Consider the following 5,789-nt stretch of genomic DNA (forward strand, 5'->3'; position numbering starts at 1 on the left):
GCCCGGAGCAGCACCGCGCATGCTCCGCACAGAGAGGTGACTTCCGGGGGCGGGGCAACTGGCGCCTGCGCGTTCTGACTCCTGAGATGGAGATAGGGTGTATTCGGTCGCGCCAGGCATTCTGGGTAGCCTTATCTGCCATTGCTCCACTTTGTTCCTCAGGGTGATGAATTGGTTCAGGCACTTTTGATTACGTTCGTTGTTTGTACCGCATGTGCCAGCCGCATCGGTGTTTTTCTCTCTGATCGGCCCCTGTTAACGGCTGTCATCTGTTTAGGGGGCGATATGCAGCAGGGCGCCTGCGCGGCCACCATCTTTCTCAGCGGAAATGTGCAGCAGGGCGCATGCGCGGGCATCCAGGAACCGGAAGGGGGAAGAGAGAATCTTGTGAATTTCTCTCCAGGACTGAGAGTGAAATTCCTTTCGAAACTCCTTTAGAAAGAGGAGGATTTACTAACGGGAACTTCCAGCCAAACATCACATCATCTTGTGACTGAGTTATTCGATTCATCAGGACCAGAATATCATTGGGAGGTAAAATGGTTTGTCTGTTCTGTCTGAGCACAAAGATTTCAGATATCAGAGTGACTGGGAAACTTTTAATGACCATTCCAGGTTAAATTTGAGACTAATTACACCGATCACATTGGGGAACTTAAATAATCTGCTGTTGTACTCTTATGTATGCAGGTACATTTTAAAATTGCCACATTAACATACTTGGCATCTAAACTGGGCAAACTGCTGACCTTGTTAGTAGTGAGAGTTACTATCCCGGATTTTATCAAAATTTATTGTTCCTCTCGCATTTCATTCAGCTCATCGTGGCTACAAAGTAGTTATTCAGCCTAATCTCAATTTCCAGATTGTGAGGGCAGCACGGTGGTGCAGTGGGTTAGCCCTGCTGCCTCACGGTGCCAAAGTCGCAGGTTTGATCCTGGCTCTGGGTCACTGTTCGTATGGAGTTTGCACATTCTACCCATGTTTGCATGGGTTTCGCCCCCACCACCCAAAGATGTGCAGGGTAGGTGGATTGGCCATACTAAATTGACCCTTAATTGGAAAAAAAATTGGGTACTCTAAATTTATAAAAAATAAAATAAAATTCCAGATTGTGGTCTGTAGCATTCTAAATTACATCAATTCAACTGTCTATCTAAATACCTTTTAAATGTTATGAGGGTTTAGGCCATCATTTCAGGCAGCATGTCACAGATCATCACCACCCTCTAAACCTCCTAGTCCTTCCCTAAATCTCTGCCCCCTTTTATATGTATCCCTCAACCAAAGAGAATAGGACCTTCCTATCCAATCTATTTAGACCCCTCAGAATATTTATAAATATAAATTTATATTTTTTTCCAATTAAGGGGCAATTTAATTTTGCCAAGCCACCTAGCCTGCACATATTTGGGTTGTGGGGGTGAAACCCACACAGACAATGGGAAAATGTGCAAACTCCTCAGAGACTGTGACCAAGGGCCAGGATCGAACCCGGGTCCCCAACCACTGTGCCATCATGAAATTTATATATTTAGAATAATCTTTATTATTGTCACAAGTTGGCTTACATTAACACTGCATGAAGTCCCCTGTGAAAATCCCCTGGTCACCACACTCCGGCACTTATTCGGGTACACAGAGGGAGAATTCAGAATGTCCAATTCACCTAACAAGCATCTCTTTCGGGACTTGTGGGAGGAAACCCATACGGACGCTGGGAGAACGTGCAGACTCTGCGCAGACAGTGTCCCAAGTGGGAATTGAACCCCGGCATCCTGGCAGGGTTAAGCAACAGTGCTAATCACTGTGCTACCGTAAACAGTTCAGCTCAATGTTCTCAGATTAAAGAAGCTGAAGCGCCCAACGTGGGTCTTGAACCCACGGCCCTGGGATTAAGAATCCCATGCTCTACCGACTGAGCTAGCCGGGCTGCTTTTCATAATTTCATTTTGGTCTCCCTTCAGTCTTTTCTGTTCCAAAGAAAACAGCCCCAGTTTATCCAAACTTTCCTCAGAGCAAACATTGGCAATTTCTGGCTGATGTTGTTAAATCCACTCTCTACTCTCTCTGGTGCAATCTTCCTGTGCACAGGAATCTAGCTCTGGCCTAACTCGTCCTGTCCTGCCATTTATCATGTCATCCTTTGCCTTGTTTTCCCTCCAACTTTCTTCCTCATTCCTCAAGTGTTCAATCATTTTTGTGTCAAAGGTAAACTTCTTCCTCATGTTCCTACATTTACTTTCAAATCAATGATATAAACCAGGAATGAAGGGCCCAGTCCTGATTCCTTGGAAACCAGCACTGGAAACAGCCCTTTTATTTTCTCTGTTCTTTATGGGATGCGAGTGTCACGGGCAAACCAGCTTGGTTGCCCATTCCTAATTGTCCTGAAACTGAGTGGTTTGCTGGGCAATTCAGAATTAACCACATTTCAGTGAGTTGGCCAGATCAGGTAACGCCGGTGCAGACTCGATAGGCTGAATGGTTTCCTTCTGCACTGTGGATTCTATGATTAATTCCGACCTTGGGTCACTGTCCCTGTGGAGTTTTCCTGCGTCTGCGCAGATTTCCTTTTCGGGTGCCCTTGCCACCATCTTTATTGGATGTGCATCAGGGCGCATGCGCGTTTCTCATCTTTGTCGGGGCGATGTTTCAATGAGTGGGAGGAGCTTGTTCCCCATTGTTCAGAATGGAGACAACTTGTCCATCAAACTGGATTAGTCTTTGCGTCCCAATGTCTTATTGATGATTCAAAGCGGTGGCAGAGATGGAAAGAAAAGGAAGTGAATCCTGCTCTCCGGATTTCACTGTCTCATTGGACATCCTGCCCCATGTGTCCAAAGCTCTGAGGTTCTGTTCAGCCACATGAAGACCCAGGATAGAAATTCATCCTGAGTTCCCATCACCCTCAAATCATGGGACTGCTGATGATGAGGGTCAGTATAGAGCGGGGGCATGAGCGGTCATCCTGGACCCGGGAGCAGGAGGGAGGAATGTTGTGAATTAATTTTAGAAACTCCTTTTACAGGGGATTAGTAGGGGAGGATTTGCACACAGCAAACTCAAACCAGAAGAAATGTTTATCTTTCCTGAATTTCATTTCTGGACTGACAGTGATGCCTTTGTAAACTTCTTTCACAGGGGCTTAGAAAGGGATTCACAGACAGGAAACTCAAAACCAATCCTCACATCAAATTCTGACAGCACCATTTGGGTTATCAGGACCTGGAGATTATCGACCTTTGTGTGTCAGCATGGAGTTCAGATCATTATCACTCGCTGTATAAAATGTCTACCTCCGATCTCCCCTGCAGATCTTGCTCACAATCTTAAATCTGTGTCCCATAATTCTTTTACAATTTACTGATGGAGAACAGATTTATTTATCTTTTCCTGGGTTTGCTGTTGTCGTTTCCGGTGCCTGGGTCATGCCAGATGGACCGTCCGGATTCCACTCCGTTATTGTGTATTTATAGCTGTTGAAGGGGCTTGGACCAGTCCATTTCCAGATCCAGTACACAAGTGAAGTCTCCGCCAAGTGTTGATATCTAAATTCTTCACCCGGTAGTCTGGCTCAATAAAATGAGAGATGGATTTGCAGGTATCATATCATTTAATAATAACTAACTTGCAAGGCTGCATCAATCCATAGAGCTACAGGACACACACACTGTCTTCTGTAGCAGCCAGGAGTAAAGAGAGAGTATACAAAGAAACATCTGCTGATATATTCAAAATCACAGTAAGATTCACATATAAGCTTCCCATTGGTCATTCTATACACCTCCTGACCTGGCCCTATATCCTAATTGGTCACTTTGCATTGTAACCCCAGCATCCTTTTCACCTTGCTCACCATGCGGCCACCCTCCCCCGATGGTTTCAAACAGGCTTTGGCTAAATTTCTTTGTCCTTTGTCTGTGAGCCCCCTACCATCAGACCGGCCCTACTAACATCGGACCGGCCCTACTATCTATCCTATCTTAACTAATAATTCTAATTTTATCACATTCATTTATTCATTTCCTCATTCCCTCCTTTTATCATTTCATGATAAACTATCGGTCCAAGCCGCAGTCACGGCCCCTCATCTAGGAACATTCGTCGCTGTATTTCTAATTCCTGTTGCAGCACCCCATCATCCTCTGCACCCTTGTGCATCCGAACAACCAAGACTCTAGGGGCGGCTATCTGTTCCACCGCATTCTGCATTTTACCTATCACGCATTTAAGGACGGCCAGGCCCACAAAGATGCAGCCGAGTGCCACTGCTAGATACATGGCCATATTTATCAACCAATCCTTCCAACCTCCGAATCCCCAGCTACCCCAAGAGCATACCATCCAGGTGGTCCCTTATGCGATCCATAAATGTAGTGATGTTAGCGGTTAAATCTTGAACTCCCATGATACACTTACCCTGCACTATGGCGCATACCCCACCTTCACGGGCCAGAAGATAGTCAAGAGCATACCGGTTCTGCATCAATTTTTTTAATTTAATATTTCCCTGCAATCAGATTCTCATTTCCTGATACTGCAATTAATTCTCTTAATCTAACTTCTGGTCCAATATCTTTATTCTCCAAATGTCCTTCTTCAATGTCTATAACATGCCAAACATCATTATTTCTGCAAGTGACTTTTCGTGCTCGTCGGGCACTAGGACCCTGCGGAGCCATGCAGTACAGCTTACACAAAGCTGTCTGCTTGGAAATCTCTTTGTGTCCATTTAGTGCTGAGCACATTGCTCGCCGGCCATTTATAACTTCTAATTGATGTGAAACTATTTTATTTATTTATTTAATTTTTTTTAGCAGCCAAGACTATGCCGAGTTGCAACTAATCATTTACAAATCCCAATTTATACAGTTTGATTTCACTTTTTGTTTTCTTCCTGAGAATTATGTTCTAATTAACTCCCACAATGTTAATGAAAAATGAAATGAAAATTGCTTATTGTCACGAGTAGGCTTCAATGAAGTTACTGTGAAAAGCCCCTAGTCGCCACATTCTGGCGCCTGTCCGGGGAGGCTGGTACGGGAATCGAACCGTGCTGCTGGCCTGCTTGGTCTGCTTGGTCTGCTTTAAAAACCAGCGATTTAGCCTGGTGAGCTAAACCAGCCCCTGGTTAATCATTATTACTAAGTTTCTGAAGAACTTTCAAATACTTACTCCATTTTAAATCTCACTTTAATACCTCCTAAAACACAACATTTCACAAAACTAGGAACAGAGGTTATCACATTCTTATCAAACAGACTCATTCATTCATTGGAGATCTCCATTCAGACAAAGGAATTCACATCCGTATACGTTCATTCATCAACACACAAGTCATTTATAACCCAATTCTGTTTCATTCAAACAACCCATATCTTCGCGAAGCTATAGTTGAACGGAATTGAACTGCCCGCAAACATTCCATCAGCGATCCTTCCTTCACTGAACTGTTTCGCGACATCACATCAACCCGGTACGGACCTTAACCAATTTTTTCATCAAATTAGAATTGAACGGAATTGAAGTGTGCGGCAACATTCCATCAGCGGTCTTTTACTGAATTGTTGCGCGACATCACATCAATCCGTTAAAGACCTGAACCGAATTAAAGTATAATTTAATAGAGCTAATTTTTAATTTGCTACTCACATGCAACTGAGTTAACCAGACAACATCCCATCAGACACCAACTGAACTGTTCGCCTCATGCAACTGAGGAACCAGGCAACATCCCATCAGATACCAACTGAACTGTTCGCCTCATTCCAAAACTTAACCATACC

At 44.2% G+C, this 5,789-nt stretch overlaps 1 long non-coding RNA gene and 1 other non-coding gene across 2 annotated transcripts; one reads left to right on the top strand and one right to left on the bottom strand.

Moving 5' to 3' along the window:
- Nucleotides 1-378: 378 nt before the first annotated feature.
- LOC119959849 lies at nucleotides 379-3,597 on the top strand. The gene is made up of 2 exons (XR_005459304.1): nucleotides 379-534; nucleotides 3,145-3,597. It is a non-coding gene; the product is annotated as an uncharacterized LOC119959849 (long non-coding RNA).
- trnak-cuu lies at nucleotides 1,861-1,933 on the bottom strand. The gene has a single exon. It is a non-coding gene; the product is annotated as a tRNA-Lys (tRNA).
- Nucleotides 3,598-5,789: the final 2,192 nt, after the last annotated feature.

The sequence above is a fragment of the Scyliorhinus canicula genome, unplaced genomic scaffold (genome assembly GCF_902713615.1).
Source record: "Scyliorhinus canicula unplaced genomic scaffold, sScyCan1.1, whole genome shotgun sequence".
Classification (NCBI taxonomy): Eukaryota; Metazoa; Chordata; class Chondrichthyes; order Carcharhiniformes; family Scyliorhinidae; genus Scyliorhinus; species Scyliorhinus canicula.